The sequence below is a fragment of the Schistocerca serialis genome, unplaced genomic scaffold (assembly GCF_023864345.2).
Source record: "Schistocerca serialis cubense isolate TAMUIC-IGC-003099 unplaced genomic scaffold, iqSchSeri2.2 HiC_scaffold_971, whole genome shotgun sequence".
Classification (NCBI taxonomy): Eukaryota; Metazoa; Arthropoda; class Insecta; order Orthoptera; family Acrididae; genus Schistocerca; species Schistocerca serialis.
In genome coordinates this window covers 1-15,860 of record NW_026048597.1, presented here as the reverse complement: position 1 = coordinate 15,860, position 15,860 = coordinate 1, and the positions used below count along the sequence as shown (strand labels likewise).

At 49.5% G+C, this 15,860-nt stretch overlaps 16 non-coding genes across 16 annotated transcripts; 8 read left to right on the top strand and 8 right to left on the bottom strand.

The window, feature by feature from the left end:
* Window positions 1–268: 268 nt before the first annotated feature.
* On the bottom strand, window positions 269–352 carry Trnal-uaa (transfer RNA leucine (anticodon UAA)). Its single transcript has one exon. It is a non-coding gene; the product is annotated as a tRNA-Leu (tRNA).
* A 686-nt stretch (window positions 353–1,038) lies between these two features.
* On the top strand, window positions 1,039–1,110 carry Trnag-ccc (transfer RNA glycine (anticodon CCC)). Its single transcript has one exon. It is a non-coding gene; the product is annotated as a tRNA-Gly (tRNA).
* Window positions 1,111–2,235: 1,125 nt separating this feature from the next.
* On the bottom strand, window positions 2,236–2,319 carry Trnal-uaa (transfer RNA leucine (anticodon UAA)). The gene has a single exon. It is a non-coding gene; the product is annotated as a tRNA-Leu (tRNA).
* Window positions 2,320–3,005: 686 nt separating this feature from the next.
* Window positions 3,006–3,077, top strand: Trnag-ccc (transfer RNA glycine (anticodon CCC)). Its single transcript has one exon. It is a non-coding gene; the product is annotated as a tRNA-Gly (tRNA).
* A 1,115-nt stretch (window positions 3,078–4,192) lies between these two features.
* On the bottom strand, window positions 4,193–4,276 carry Trnal-uaa (transfer RNA leucine (anticodon UAA)). The gene has a single exon. It is a non-coding gene; the product is annotated as a tRNA-Leu (tRNA).
* Window positions 4,277–4,962: 686 nt separating this feature from the next.
* Window positions 4,963–5,034, top strand: Trnag-ccc (transfer RNA glycine (anticodon CCC)). The gene has a single exon. It is a non-coding gene; the product is annotated as a tRNA-Gly (tRNA).
* Window positions 5,035–6,159: 1,125 nt separating this feature from the next.
* On the bottom strand, window positions 6,160–6,243 carry Trnal-uaa (transfer RNA leucine (anticodon UAA)). The gene has a single exon. It is a non-coding gene; the product is annotated as a tRNA-Leu (tRNA).
* Window positions 6,244–6,929: 686 nt separating this feature from the next.
* On the top strand, window positions 6,930–7,001 carry Trnag-ccc (transfer RNA glycine (anticodon CCC)). Its single transcript has one exon. It is a non-coding gene; the product is annotated as a tRNA-Gly (tRNA).
* A 1,115-nt stretch (window positions 7,002–8,116) lies between these two features.
* Trnal-uaa (transfer RNA leucine (anticodon UAA)) lies at window positions 8,117–8,200 on the bottom strand. Its single transcript has one exon. It is a non-coding gene; the product is annotated as a tRNA-Leu (tRNA).
* Window positions 8,201–8,885: 685 nt separating this feature from the next.
* Trnag-ccc (transfer RNA glycine (anticodon CCC)) lies at window positions 8,886–8,957 on the top strand. The gene has a single exon. It is a non-coding gene; the product is annotated as a tRNA-Gly (tRNA).
* Window positions 8,958–10,084: 1,127 nt separating this feature from the next.
* Window positions 10,085–10,169, bottom strand: Trnal-uaa (transfer RNA leucine (anticodon UAA)). The gene has a single exon. It is a non-coding gene; the product is annotated as a tRNA-Leu (tRNA).
* A 686-nt stretch (window positions 10,170–10,855) lies between these two features.
* On the top strand, window positions 10,856–10,927 carry Trnag-ccc (transfer RNA glycine (anticodon CCC)). The gene has a single exon. It is a non-coding gene; the product is annotated as a tRNA-Gly (tRNA).
* A 1,129-nt stretch (window positions 10,928–12,056) lies between these two features.
* Trnal-uaa (transfer RNA leucine (anticodon UAA)) lies at window positions 12,057–12,140 on the bottom strand. Its single transcript has one exon. It is a non-coding gene; the product is annotated as a tRNA-Leu (tRNA).
* Window positions 12,141–12,825: 685 nt separating this feature from the next.
* Window positions 12,826–12,897, top strand: Trnag-ccc (transfer RNA glycine (anticodon CCC)). Its single transcript has one exon. It is a non-coding gene; the product is annotated as a tRNA-Gly (tRNA).
* A 1,122-nt stretch (window positions 12,898–14,019) lies between these two features.
* On the bottom strand, window positions 14,020–14,103 carry Trnal-uaa (transfer RNA leucine (anticodon UAA)). The gene has a single exon. It is a non-coding gene; the product is annotated as a tRNA-Leu (tRNA).
* A 689-nt stretch (window positions 14,104–14,792) lies between these two features.
* On the top strand, window positions 14,793–14,864 carry Trnag-ccc (transfer RNA glycine (anticodon CCC)). The gene has a single exon. It is a non-coding gene; the product is annotated as a tRNA-Gly (tRNA).
* The last annotated feature ends 996 nt before the right edge of the window (window positions 14,865–15,860 follow it).

Sequence of the window (15,860 nt, the reverse complement as noted above, 5' to 3'; positions counted from 1 at the left end):
ACACAAAGATATCGTAAATGCTGTGAGAATAACCAAGACACAGCAAGCAAAAGTATGTTCGGCTACCGGGAATCGAATCCTGGCCTCGTGGCGAAAGCCATGTCTCCTAGCAGCTTTCCATTCTTTCTGACCGCCAGACAATCAGACTTGCAAGGCAAGCACCATAGTCACTGCCGTCTCTAGTAGTATCTGTGGAACCTGTTCCCGCGTAATTTACTTGTTTTCCCGCATGTATGAAATTGGTAGTTTTGGAATATCTAAAATGCATTGTCAGATGTGGGGTTCGAACCCACGCTCCCCTTAGGGAACCAGAGCTTAAATCTGGCGCCTTAGACCGCTCGGCCAATCTGACGTGTGAGCGCAAAGTCTCTACTACCGTCCTTTCAAGGAATATCTCCAGAGCCTGACGGCGAAATTAGCGTGTTTTCTTTCCTTGTGTGAAGGAATTACGTTGGTTTTAGAGTATTTAAAACGAGTTGTCAGATGTGAGGTTGCACCACAAACCTCCCTTTCGGGAACCACAGCTTAAACATGGTGCCTTAAACCATTGTTTTCCGTCGCCATCTGTCTTGAGTGGAACGAGCAGAACTGTAGTTATCAATATTCACATTGACGCAGAGAAAACAAAAAACGACACAAAAGGCCGTTACCTAGCAACGGCTACGCTGTGCATTTCGCCCTCAGGGGAAGCTAATGATATGCTCCAGGCGAGCATCAAACTAACCAACTTAATATTGTGATACTTAGGCGCTTTCTACTTCTGGATTGGCACACATATGCTGCATCGTCTCTGGATCATCAGTAAGTACGTCACATTAGATATTTGTTTTATCGCCCTGCTGTAAATTAAAGGGCAGTTTTTCAACGGCTGTCAGTTCTGCTTCTAGCTTCACTACATCGCCCTAGCAGCACCTACGCACTGCGTTCAGATGTGCTCACCTCCGCCCTGGCGTTGAGCGCCTACAGCGCCATCGCCTTCGGCCTCTGGTGGCAGGAGGGTAGCCGACACATGAGGGCGTGGGTGGGACGCAGCACAACGCGGTGGTGGTGTAACGGTCAGCATGGTTGCTTCCCAAGCAGTTGATCCGGGTTCGATTCCCGGCCACCGCACAAAACGTACCTTTTTCTTCTACGGGTATTCCACGTAACGAAACGCGATCTTCGAAACTGTGAACTGTCGCGGTACGAATAGTTTTCCTTCGCCCCTCGTCTCAGTCCGTGCTGCCATGGCGCTAGTCTGCGGGTTTCGTTTCTCAGCATCGTGTGTCTCCATGTGTCGACTTGTCTCGACTTTGCTCGGCTGACGCGAAAGCTGACGCTTGGAAATGGGCATATATGTAGAGGGCAGGTGCGAGAAACGACTGGGAGAGATCAAAAATCGACAAACACACGACAGAATCTTTCATTTTATTGTGGCCACAGATTCGCCCCTTAGTGTACCGAGAGGTAAGAGTGGCGCCAGCGTGCGGGACCGCATCATTATCGCTAAGCAACAGCGAAACCGAAGGAAAAATGCAAAATGAAAGAAGCGAACAGCACATCGAGTTCCCAGCCGAGCACGCATCCAAGTACTAACCACGGCCAACGAATCTTAACGCCGGTGAACATACGAGAACCGCTGCACTACGCGCGGTATGGCCGTTGGCGACAGTATCGCGCAACGTGTAAACATCTTACTTCTTGTGAAGATCGCTTGTTATTTACCTGGCAGTGTCACGCTGGAGGAAGCATTGTCTTTTAGGGGAGAAAAATGAAACGGCACTTGGTGCGGTCGAATACGTGGCCTTTGTGTTCACAGCACGACGCTCTAACTTACTCAGCTATCGAGCTACGCAATGTGGCACGTCTGCAGTCCAATACCCGATCCACCGTCTCATCCACCTTTATTACTGCCCTGACACTCATTTAAACACATATCTGCTTTCCTTCACGTTTGCTCGCCTGATGCTTGGACCCCAAAAACCACAACACAAAGATATCGTAAATGCTGTGAGAATAACCAAGACACAGCAAGCAAAAGTATGTTCGGCTACCGGGAATCGAATCCTGGCCTCGTGGCGAAAGCCATGTCTCCTAGCAGCTTTCCATTCTTTCTGACCGCCAGACAATCAGACTTGCAAGGCAAGCACCATAGTCACTGCCGTCTCTAGTAGTATCTGTGGAACCTGTTCCCGCGTAATTTACTTGTTTTCCCGCATGTATGAAATTGGTAGTTTTGGAATATCTAAAATGCATTGTCAGATGTGGGGTTCGAACCCACGCTCCCCTTAGGGAACCAGAGCTTAAATCTGGCGCCTTAGACCGCTCGGCCAATCTGACGTGTGAGCACAAAGTCTCTACTACCGTCCTTTCAAGGAATATCTCCAGAGCCTGACGGCGAAATTAGCGTGTTTTCTTTCCTTGTGTGAAGGAATTACGTTGGTTTTAGAGTATTTAAAACGAGTTGTCAGATGTGAGGTTGCACCACAAACCTCCCTTTCGGGAACCACAGCTTAAACATGGTGCCTTAAACCATTGTTTTCCGTCGCCATCTGTCTTGAGTGGAACGAGCAGAACTGTAGTTATCAATATTCACATTGACGCAGAGAAAACAAAAAACGACACAAAAGGCCGTTACCTAGCAACGGCTACGCTGTGCATTTCGCCCTCAGGGGAAGCTAATGATATGCTCCAGGCGAGCATCAAACTAACCAACTTAATATTGTGATACTTAGGCGCTTTCTACTTCTGGATTGGCACACATATGCTGCATCGTCTCTGGATCATCAGTAAGTACGTCACATTAGATATTTGTTTTATCGCCCTGCTGTAAATTAAAGGGCAGTTTTTCAACGGCTGTCAGTTCTGCTTCTAGCTTCACTACATCGCCCTAGCAGCACCTACGCACTGCGTTCAGATGTGCTCACCTCCGCCCTGGCGTTGAGCGCCTACAGCGCCATCGCCTTCGGCCTCTGGTGGCAGGAGGGTAGCCGACACATGAGGGCGTGGGTGGGACGCAGCACAACGCGGTGGTGGTGTAACGGTCAGCATGGTTGCTTCCCAAGCAGTTGATCCGGGTTCGATTCCCGGCCACCGCACAAAACGTACCTTTTTCTTCTACGGGTATTCCACGTAACGAAACGCGATCTTCGAAACTGTGAACTGTCGCGGTACGAATAGTTTTCCTTCGCCCCTCGTCTCAGTCCGTGCTGCCATGGCGCTAGTCTGCGGGTTTCGTTTCTCAGCATCGTGTGTCTCCATGTCTCGACTTTGCTCGGCTGACGCGAAAGCTGACGCTTGGAAATGGGCATATATGTAGAGGGCAGGTGCGAGAAACGACTGGGAGAGATCAAAAATCGACAAACACACGACAGAATCTTTCATTTTATTGTGGCCACAGATTCGCCCCTTAGTGTACCGAGAGGTAAGAGTGGCGCCAGCGTGCGGGACCGCATCATTATCGCTAAGCAACAGCGAAACCGAAGGAAAAATGCAAAATGAAAGAAGCGAACAGCACATCGAGTTCCCAGCCGAGCACGCATCCAAGTACTAACCACGGCCAACGAATCTTAACGCCGGTGAACATACGAGAACCGCTGCACTACGCGCGGTATGGCCGTTGGCGACAGTATCGCGCAACGTGTAAACATCTTACTTCTTGTGAAGATCGCTTGTTATTTACCTGGCAGTGTCACGCTGGAGGAAGCATTGTCTTTTAGGGGAGAAAAATGAAACGGCACTTGGTGCGGTCGAATACGTGGCCTTTGTGTTCACAGCACGACGCTCTAACTTACTCAGCTATCGAGCTACGCAATGTGGCACGTCTGCAGTCCAATACCCGATCCACCGTCTCATCCACCTTTATTACTGCCCTGACTCTCATTTAAACACATATCTGCTTTCCTTCACGTTTGCTCGCCTGATGCTTGGACCCCAAAAACCACAACACAAAGATATCGTAAATGCTGTGAGAATAACCAAGACACAGCAAGCAAAAGTATGTTCGGCTACCGGGAATCGAATCCTGGCCTCGTGGCGAAAGCCATGTCTCCTAGCAGCTTTCCATTCTTTCTGACCGCCAGACAATCAGACTTGCAAGGCAAGCACCATAGTCACTGCCGTCTCTAGTAGTATCTGTGGAACCTGTTCCCGCGTAATTTACTTGTTTTCCCGCATGTATGAAATTGGTAGTTTTGGAATATCTAAAATGCATTGTCAGATGTGGGGTTCGAACCCACGCTCCCCTTAGGGAACCAGAGCTTAAATCTGGCGCCTTAGACCGCTCGGCCAATCTGACGTGTGAGCGCAAAGTCTCTACTACCGTCCTTTCAAGGAATATCTCCAGAGCCTGACGGCGAAATTAGCGTGTTTTCTTTCCTTGTGTGAAGGAATTACGTTGGTTTTAGAGTATTTAAAACGAGTTGTCAGATGTGAGGTTGCACCACAAACCTCCCTTTCGGGAACCACAGCTTAAACATGGTGCCTTAAACCATTGTTTTCCGTCGCCATCTGTCTTGAGTGGAACGAGCAGAACTGTAGTTATCAATATTCACATTGACGCAGAGAAAACAAAAAACGACACAAAAGGCCGTTACCTAGCAACGGCTACGCTGTGCATTTCGCCCTCAGGGGAAGCTAATGATATGCTCCAGGCGAGCATCAAACTAACCAACTTAATATTGTGATACTTAGGCGCTTTCTACTTCTGGATTGGCACACATATGCTGCATCGTCTCTGGATCATCAGTAAGTACGTCACATTAGATATTTGTTTTATCGCCCTGCTGTAAATTAAAGGGCAGTTTTTCAACGGCTGTCAGTTCTGCTTCTAGCTTCACTACATCGCCCTAGCAGCACCTACGCACTGCGTTCAGATGTGCTCACCTCCGCCCTGGCGTTGAGCGCCTACAGCGCCATCGCCTTCGGCCTCTGGTGGCAGGAGGGTAGCCGACACATGAGGGCGTGGGTGGGACGCAGCACAACGCGGTGGTGGTGTAACGGTCAGCATGGTTGCTTCCCAAGCAGTTGATCCGGGTTCGATTCCCGGCCACCGCACAAAACGTACCTTTTTCTTCTACGGGTATTCCACGTAACGAAACGCGATCTTCGAAACTGTGAACTGTCGCGGTACGAATAGTTTTCCTTCGCCCCTCGTCTCAGTCCGTGCTGCCATGGCGCTAGTCTGCGGGTTTCGTTTCTCAGCATCGTGTGTCTCCATGTGTCGACTTGTCTCGACTTTGCTCGGCTGACGCGAAAGCTGACGCTTGGAAATGGGCATATATGTAGAGGGCAGGTGCGAGAAACGACTGGGAGAGATCAAAAATCGACAAACACACGACAGAATCTTTCATTTTATTGTGGCCACAGATTCGCCCCTTAGTGTACCGAGAGGTAAGAGTGGCGCCAGCGTGCGGGACCGCATCATTATCGCTAAGCAACAGCGAAACCGAAGGAAAAATGCAAAATGAAAGAAGCGAACAGCACATCGAGTTCCCAGCCGAGCACGCATCCAAGTACTAACCACGGCCAACGAATCTTAACGCCGGTGAACATACGAGAACCGCTGCACTACGCGCGGTATGGCCGTTGGCGACAGTATCGCGCAACGTGTAAACATCTTACTTCTTGTGAAGATCGCTTGTTATTTACCTGGCAGTGTCACGCTGGAGGAAGCATTGTCTTTTAGGGGAGAAAAATGAAACGGCACTTGGTGCGGTCGAATACGTGGCCTTTGTGTTCACAGCACGACGCTCTAACTTACTCAGCTATCGAGCTACGCAATGTGGCACGTCTGCAGTCCAATACCCGATCCACCGTCTCATCCACCTTTATTACTGCCCTGACACTCATTTAAACACATATCTGCTTTCCTTCACGTTTGCTCGCCTGATGCTTGGACCCCAAAAACCACAACACAAAGATATCGTAAATGCTGTGAGAATAACCAAGACACAGCAAGCAAAAGTATGTTCGGCTACCGGGAATCGAATCCTGGCCTCGTGGCGAAAGCCATGTCTCCTAGCAGCTTTCCATTCTTTCTGACCGCCAGACAATCAGACTTGCAAGGCAAGCACCATAGTCACTGCCGTCTCTAGTAGTATCTGTGGAACCTGTTCCCGCGTAATTTACTTGTTTTCCCGCATGTATGAAATTGGTAGTTTTGGAATATCTAAAATGCATTGTCAGATGTGGGGTTCGAACCCACGCTCCCCTTAGGGAACCAGAGCTTAAATCTGGCGCCTTAGACCGCTCGGCCAATCTGACGTGTGAGCACAAAGTCTCTACTACCGTCCTTTCAAGGAATATCTCCAGAGCCTGACGGCGAAATTAGCGTGTTTTCTTTCCTTGTGTGAAGGAATTACGTTGGTTTTAGAGTATTTAAAACGAGTTGTCAGATGTGAGGTTGCACCACAAACCTCCCTTTCGGGAACCACAGCTTAAACATGGTGCCTTAAACCATTGTTTTCCGTCGCCATCTGTCTTGAGTGGAACGAGCAGAACTGTAGTTATCAATATTCACATTGACGCAGAGAAAACAAAAAACGACACAAAAGGCCGTTACCTAGCAACGGCTACGCTGTGCATTTCGCCCTCAGGGGAAGCTAATGATATGCTCCAGGCGAGCATCAAACTAACCAACTTAATATTGTGATACTTAGGCGCTTTCTACTTCTGGATTGGCACACATATGCTGCATCGTCTCTGGATCATCAGTAAGTACGTCACATTAGATATTTGTTTTATCGCCCTGCTGTAAATTAAAGGGCAGTTTTTCAACGGCTGTCAGTTCTGCTTCTAGCTTCACTACATCGCCCTAGCAGCACCTACGCACTGCGTTCAGATGTGCTCACCTCCGCCCTGGCGTTGAGCGCCTACAGCGCCATCGCCTTCGGCCTCTGGTGGCAGGAGGGTAGCCGACACATGAGGGCGTGGGTGGGACGCAGCACAACGCGGTGGTGGTGTAACGGTCAGCATGGTTGCTTCCCAAGCAGTTGATCCGGGTTCGATTCCCGGCCACCGCACAAAACGTACCTTTTTCTTCTACGGGTATTCCACGTAACGAAACGCGATCTTCGAAACTGTGAACTGTCGCGGTACGAATAGTTTTCCTTCGCCCCTCGTCTCAGTCCGTGCTGCCATGGCGCTAGTCTGCGGGTTTCGTTTCTCAGCATCGTGTGTCTCCATGTCTCGACTTTGCTCGGCTGACGCGAAAGCTGACGCTTGGAAATGGGCATATATGTAGAGGGCAGGTGCGAGAAACGACTGGGAGAGATCAAAAATCGACAAACACACGACAGAATCTTTCATTTTATTGTGGCCACAGATTCGCCCCTTAGTGTACCGAGAGGTAAGAGTGGCGCCAGCGTGCGGGACCGCATCATTATCGCTAAGCAACAGCGAAACCGAAGGAAAAATGCAAAATGAAAGAAGCGAACAGCACATCGAGTTCCCAGCCGAGCACGCATCCAAGTACTAACCACGGCCAACGAATCTTAACGCCGGTGAACATACGAGAACCGCTGCACTACGCGCGGTATGGCCGTTGGCGACAGTATCGCGCAACGTGTAAACATCTTACTTCTTGTGAAGATCGCTTGTTATTTACCTGGCAGTGTCACGCTGGAGGAAGCATTGTCTTTTAGGGGAGAAAAATGAAACGGCACTTGGTGCGGTCGAATACGTGGCCTTTGTGTTCACAGCACGACGCTCTAACTTACTCAGCTATCGAGCTACGCAATGTGGCACGTCTGCAGTCCAATACCCGATCCACCGTCTCATCCACCTTTATTACTGCCCTGACTCTCATTTAAACACATATCTGCTTTCCTTCACGTTTGCTCGCCTGATGCTTGGACCCCAAAAACCACAACACAAAGATATCGTAAATGCTGTGAGAATAACCAAGACACAGCAAGCAAAAGTATGTTCGGCTACCGGGAATCGAATCCTGGCCTCGTGGCGAAAGCCATGTCTCCTAGCAGCTTTCCATTCTTTCTGACCGCCAGACAATCAGACTTGCAAGGCAAGCACCATAGTCACTGCCGTCTCTAGTAGTATCTGTGGAACCTGTTCCCGCGTAATTTACTTGTTTTCCCGCATGTATGAAATTGGTAGTTTTGGAATATCTAAAATGCATTGTCAGATGTGGGGTTCGAACCCACGCTCCCCTTAGGGAACCAGAGCTTAAATCTGGCGCCTTAGACCGCTCGGCCAATCTGACGTGTGAGCGCAAAGTCTCTACTACCGTCCTTTCAAGGAATATCTCCAGAGCCTGACGGCGAAATTAGCGTGTTTTCTTTCCTTGTGTGAAGGAATTACGTTGGTTTTAGAGTATTTAAAACGAGTTGTCAGATGTGAGGTTGCACCACAAACCTCCCTTTCGGGAACCACAGCTTAAACATGGTGCCTTAAACCATTGTTTTCCGTCGCCATCTGTCTTGAGTGGAACGAGCAGAACTGTAGTTATCAATATTCACATTGACGCAGAGAAAACAAAAAACGACACAAAAGGCCGTTACCTAGCAACGGCTACGCTGTGCATTTCGCCCTCAGGGAAGCTAATGATATGCTCCAGGCGAGCATCAAACTAACCAACTTAATATTGTGATACTTAGGCGCTTTCTACTTCTGGATTGGCACACATATGCTGCATCGTCTCTGGATCATCAGTAAGTACGTCACATTAGATATTTGTTTTATCGCCCTGCTGTAAATTAAAGGGCAGTTTTTCAACGGCTGTCAGTTCTGCTTCTAGCTTCACTACATCGCCCTAGCAGCACCTACGCACTGCGTTCAGATGTGCTCACCTCCGCCCTGGCGTTGAGCGCCTACAGCGCCATCGCCTTCGGCCTCTGGTGGCAGGAGGGTAGCCGACACATGAGGGCGTGGGTGGGACGCAGCACAACGCGGTGGTGGTGTAACGGTCAGCATGGTTGCTTCCCAAGCAGTTGATCCGGGTTCGATTCCCGGCCACCGCACAAAACGTACCTTTTTCTTCTACGGGTATTCCACGTAACGAAACGCGATCTTCGAAACTGTGAACTGTCGCGGTACGAATAGTTTTCCTTCGCCCCTCGTCTCAGTCCGTGCTGCCATGGCGCTAGTCTGCGGGTTTCGTTTCTCAGCATCGTGTGTCTCCATGTGTCGACTTGTCTCGACTTTGCTCGGCTGACGCGAAAGCTGACGCTTGGAAATGGGCATATATGTAGAGGGCAGGTGCGAGAAACGACTGGGAGAGATCAAAAATCGACAAACACACGACAGAATCTTTCATTTTATTGTGGCCACAGATTCGCCCCTTAGTGTACCGAGAGGTAAGAGTGGCGCCAGCGTGCGGGACCGCATCATTATCGCTAAGCAACAGCGAAACCGAAGGAAAAATGCAAAATGAAAGAAGCGAACAGCACATCGAGTTCCCAGCCGAGCACGCATCCAAGTACTAACCACGGCCAACGAATCTTAACGCCGGTGAACATACGAGAACCGCTGCACTACGCGCGGTATGGCCGTTGGCGACAGTATCGCGCAACGTGTAAACATCTTACTTCTTGTGAAGATCGCTTGTTATTTACCTGGCAGTGTCACGCTGGAGGAAGCATTGTCTTTTAGGGGAGAAAAATGAAACGGCACTTGGTGCGGTCGAATACGTGGCCTTTGTGTTCACAGCACGACGCTCTAACTTACTCAGCTATCGAGCTACGCAATGTGGCACGTCTGCAGTCCAATACCCGATCCACCGTCTCATCCACCTTTATTACTGCCCTGACTCTCATTTAAACACATATCTGCTTTCCTTCACGTTTGCTCGCCTGATGCTTGGACCCCAAAAACCACAACACAAAGATATCGTAAATGCTGTGAGAATAACCAAGACACAGCAAGCAAAAGTATGTTCGGCTACCGGGAATCGAATCCTGGCCTCGTGGCGAAAGCCATGTCTCCTAGCAGCTTTCCATTCTTTCTGACCGCCAGACAATCAGACTTGCAAGGCAAGCACCATAGTCACTGCCGTCTCTAGTAGTATCTGTGGAAACCTGTTCCCGCGTAATTTACTTGTTTTCCCCGCATGTATGAAATTGGTAGTTTTGGAATATCTAAAATGCATTGTCAGATGTGGGGTTCGAACCCACGCTCCCCCTTAGGGAACCAGAGCTTAAATCTGGCGCCTTAGACCGCTCGGCCAATCTGACGTGTGAGCGCAAAGTCTCTACTACCGTCCTTTCAAGGAATATCTCCAGAGCCTGACGGCGAAATTAGCGTGTTTTCTTTCCTTGTGTGAAGGAATTACGTTGTTTTAGAGTATTTAAAACGAGTTGTCAGATGTGAGGTTGCACCACAAACCTCCCTTTCGGGAACCACAGCTTAAACATGGTGCCTTAAACCATTGTTTTCCGTCGCCATCTGTCTTGAGTGGAACGAGCAGAACTGTAGTTATCAATATTCACATTGACGCAGAGAAAACAAAAAACGACACAAAAGGCCGTTACCTAGCAACGGCTACGCTGTGCATTTCGCCCTCAGGGGAAGCTAATGATATGCTCCAGGCGAGCATCAAACTAACCAACTTAATATTGTGATACTTAGGCGCTTTCCTACTTCTGGATTGGCACACATATGCTGCATCGTCTCTGGATCATCAGTAAGTACGTCACATTAGATATTTGTTTTATCGCCCTGCTGTAAATTAAAGGGCAGTTTTTCAACGGCTGTCAGTTCTGCTTCTAGCTTCACTACATCGCCCTAGCAGCACCTACGCACTGCGTTCAGATGTGCTCACCTCCGCCCTGGCGTTGAGCGCCTACAGCGCCATCGCCTTCGGCCTCTGGTGGCAGGAGGGTAGCCGACACATGAGGGCGTGGGTGGGACGCAGCACAACGCGGTGGTGGTGTAACGGTCAGCATGGTTGCTTCCCAAGCAGTTGATCCGGGTTCGATTCCCGGCCACCGCACAAAACGTACCTTTTTCTTCTACGGGTATTCCACGTAACGAAACGCGATCTTCGAAACTGTGAACTGTCGCGGTACGAATAGTTTTCCTTCGCCCCTCGTCTCAGTCCGTGCTGCCATGGCGCTAGTCTGCGGGTTTCGTTTTCTCAGCATCGTGTGTCTCCATGTGTCGACTTGTCTCGACTTTGCTCGGCTGACGCGAAAGCTGACGCTTGGAAATGGGCATATATGTAGAGGGCAGGTGCGAGAAACGACTGGGAGAGATCAAAAATCGACAAACACACGACAGAATCTTTCATTTTATTGTGGCCACAGATTCGCCCCTTAGTGTACCGAGAGGTAAGAGTGGCGCCAGCGTGCGGGACCGCATCATTATCGCTAAGCAACAGCGAAACCGAAGGAAAAATGCAAAATGAAAGAAGCGAACAGCACATCGAGTTCCCAGCCGAGCACGCATCCAAGTACTAACCACGGCCAACGAATCTTAACGCCGGTGAACATACGAGAACCGCTGCACTACGCGCGGTATGGCCGTTGGCGACAGTATCGCGCAACGTGTAAACATCTTACTTCTTGTGAAGATCGCTTGTTATTTACCTGGCAGTGTCACGCTGGAGGAAGCATTGTCTTTTAGGGGAGAAAAAATGAAACGGCACTTGGTGCGGTCGAATACGTGGCCTTTGTGTTCACAGCACGACGCTCTAACTTACTCAGCTATCGAGCTACGCAATGTGGCACGTCTGCAGTCCAATACCCGATCCACCGTCTCATCCACCTTTATTACTGCCCTGACTCTCATTTAAAACACATATCTGCTTTCCTTCACGTTTGCTCGCCTGATGCTTGGACCCCAAAAACCACAACACAAAGATATCGTAAATGCTGTGAGAATAACCAAGGACACAGCAAGCAAAAGTATGTTCGGCTACCGGGAATCGAATCCTGGCCTCGTGGCGAAAGCCATGTCTCCTAGCAGCTTTCCATTCTTTCTGACCGCCAGACAATCAGACTTGCAAGGCAAGCACCATAGTCACTGCCGTCTCTAGTAGTATCTGTGGAACCTGTTCCCGCGTAATTTACTTGTTTTCCCGCATGTATGAAATTGGTAGTTTTGGAATATCTAAAATGCATTGTCAGATGTGGGGTTCGAACCCACGCTCCCCTTAGGGAACCAGAGCTTAAATCTGGCGCCTTAGACCGCTCGGCCAATCTGACGTGTGAGCGCAAAGTCTCTACTACCGTCCTTTCAAGGAATATCTCCAGAGCCTGACGGCGAAATTAGCGTGTTTTCTTTCCTTGTGTGAAGGAATTACGTTGGTTTTAGAGTATTTAAAACGAGTTGTCAGATGTGAGGTTGCACCACAAACCTCCCTTTCGGGAACCACAGCTTAAACATGGTGCCTTAAACCATTGTTTTCCGTCGCCATCTGTCTTGAGTGGAACGAGCAGAACTGTAGTTATCAATATTCACATTGACGCAGAGAAAACAAAAAACGACACAAAAGGCCGTTACCTAGCAACGGCTACGCTGTGCATTTCGCCCTCAGGGGAAGCTAATGATATGCTCCAGGCGAGCATCAAACTAACCACTTAATATTGTGATACTTAGGCGCTTTCTACTTCTGGATTGGCACACATATGCTGCATCGTCTCTGGATCATCAGTAAGTACGTCACATTAGATATTTGTTTTATCGCCCTGCTGTAAATTAAAGGGCAGTTTTTCAACGGCTGTCAGTTCTGCTTCTAGCTTCACTACATCGCCCTAGCAGCACCTACGCACTGCGTTCAGATGTGCTCACCTCCGCCCTGGCGTTGAGCGCCTACAGCGCCATCGCCTTCGGCCTCTGGTGGCAGGAGGGTAGCCGACACATGAGGGCGTGGGTGGGACGCAGCACAACGCGGTGGTGGTGTAACGGTCAGCATGGTTGCTTCCCAAGCAGTTGATCCGGGTTCGATTCCCGGCCACCGCACAAAACGTACCTTTTTCTTCTACGGGGTATTCCACGTAAACGAAACGCGATCCTTCGAAACTGTGAACTGTCGCGGTACGAATAGTTTTCCTTCGCCCCTCGTCTCAGTCCGTGCTGCCATGGCGCTAGTCTGCGGGTTTCGTTTCTCAGCATCGTGTGTCTCCATGTCTCGACTTTGCTCGGCTGACGCGAAAGCTGACGCTTGGAAATGGGCATATATGTAGAGGGCAGGTGCGAGAAACGACTGGGAGAGATCAAAAATCGACAAACACACGACAGAATCTTTCATTTTATTGTGGCCACAGATTCGCCCCTTAGTGTACCGAGAGGTAAGAGTGGCGCCAGCGTGCGGGACCGCATCATTATCGCTAAGCAACAGCGAAACCGAAGGAAAAATGCAAAATGAAAGAAGCGAACAGCACATCGAGTTCCCAGCCGAGCACGCATCCAAGTACTAACCACGGCCAACGAATCTTAACCGCCCGGTGAACATACGAGAACCGCTGCACTACGCGCGGTATGGCCGTTGGCGACAGTATCGCGCAACGTGTAAACATCTTACTTCTTGTGAAGATCGCTTGTTATTTACCTGGCAGTGTCACGCTGGAGGAAGCATTGTCTTTTAGGGGAGAAAAATGAAAACGGCACTTGGTGCGGTCGAATACGTGGCCTTTGTGTTCACAGCACGACGCTCTAACTTACTCAGCTATCGAGCTACGCAATGTGGCACGTCTGCAGTCCAATACCCGATCCACCGTCTCATCCACCTTTATTACTGCCCTGACTCTCATTTAAACACATATCTGCTTTCCCTTCACGTTTGCTCGCCTGATGCTTGGACCCCAAAAACCACAACACAAAGATATCGTAAATGCTGTGAGAATAACCAAGACACAGCAAGCAAAAGTATGTTCGGCTACCGGGAATCGAATCCTGGCCTCGTGGCGAAAGCCATGTCTCCTAGCAGCTTTCCATTCTTTCTGACCGCCAGACAATCAGACTTGCAAGGCAAGCACCATAGTCACTGCCGTCTCTAGTAGTATCTGTGGAACCTGTTCCCGCGTAATTTACTTGTTTTCCCGCATGTATGAAATTGGTAGTTTTGGAATATCTAAAATGCATTGTCAGATGTGGGGTTCGAACCCACGCTCCCCTTAGGGAACCAGAGCTTAAATCTGGCGCCTTAGACCGCTCGGCCAATCTGACGTGTGAGCGCAAAGTCTCTACTACCGTCCTTTCAAGGAATATCTCCAGAGCCTGACGGCGAAATTAGCGTGTTTTCTTTCCTTGTGTGAAGGAATTACGTTGGTTTTAGAGTATTTAAAACGAGTTGTCAGATGTGAGGTTGCACCACAAACCTCCCTTTCGGGAACCACAGCTTAAACATGGTGCCTTAAAACCATTGTTTTCCGTCGCCATCTGTCTTGAGTGGAACGAGCAGAACTGTAGTTATCAATATTCACATTGACGCAGAGAAAACAAAAAACGACACAAAAGGCCGTTACCTAGCAACGGCTACGCTGTGCATTTCGCCCTCAGGGGAAGCTAATGATATGCTCCAGGCGAGCATCAAACTAACCAACTTAATATTGTGATACTTAGGCGCTTTCTACTTCTGGATTGGCACACATATGCTGCATCGTCTCTGGATCATCAGTAAGTACGTCACATTAGATATTTGTTTTATCGCCCTGCTGTAAATTAAAGGGCAGTTTTTCAACGGCTGTCAGTTCTGCTTCTAGCTTCACTACATCGCCCTAGCAGCACCTACGCACTGCGTTCAGATGTGCTCAACCTCCCGCCCTGGCGTTGAGCGCCTACAGCGCCATCGCCTTCGGCCTCTGGTGGCAGGAGGGTAGCCGACACATGAGGGCGTGGGTGGGACGCAGCACAACGCGGTGGTGGTGTAACGGTCAGCATGGTTGCTTCCCAAGCAGTTGATCCGGGTTCGATTCCCGGCCACCGCACAAAACGTACCTTTTTCTTCTACGGGTATTCCACGTAACGAAACGCGATCTTCGAAACTGTGAACTGTCGCGGTACGAATAGTTTTCCTTCGCCCCTCGTCTCAGTCCGTGCTGCCATGGCGCTAGTCCTGCGGGTTTCGTTTCTCAGCATCGTGTGTCTCCATGTGTCGACTTGTCTCGACTTTGCTCGGCTGACGCGAAAGCTGACGCTTGGAAATGGGCATATATGTAGAGGGCAGGTGCGAGAAACGACTGGGAGAGATCAAAAATCGACAAACACACGACAGAATCTTTCATTTTATTGTGGCCACAGATTCGCCCCTTAGTGTACCGAGAGGTAAGAGTGGCGCCAGCGTGCGGGACCGCATCATTATCGCTAAGCAACAGCGAAACCGAAGGAAAAATGCAAAATGAAAGAAGCGAACAGCACATCGAGTTCCCAGCCGAGCACGCATCCAAGTACTAACCACGGCCAACGAATCTTAACGCCGGTGAACATACGAGAACCGCTGCACTACGCGCGGTATGGCCGTTGGCGACAGTATCGCGCAACGTGTAAACATCTTACTTCTTGTGAAGATCGCTTGTTATTTACCTGGCAGTGTCACGCTGGAGGAAGCATTGTCTTTTAGGGGAGAAAAATGAAACGGCACTTGGTGCGGTCGAATACGTGGCCTTTGTGTTCACAGCACGACGCTCTAACTTACTCAGCTATCGAGCTACGCAATGTGGCACGTCTGCAGTCCAATACCCGATCCACCGTCTCATCCACCTTTATTACTGCCCTGACACTCATTTAAACACATATCTGCTTTCCTTCACGTTTGCTCGCCTGATGCTTGGACCCCAAAAACCACAACACAAAGATATCGTAAATGCTGTGAGAATAACCAAGACACAGCAAGCAAAAGTATGTTCGGCTACCGGGAATCGAATCCTGGCCTCGTGGCGAAAGCCATGTCTCCTAGCAGCTTTCCATTCTTTCTGACCGCCAGA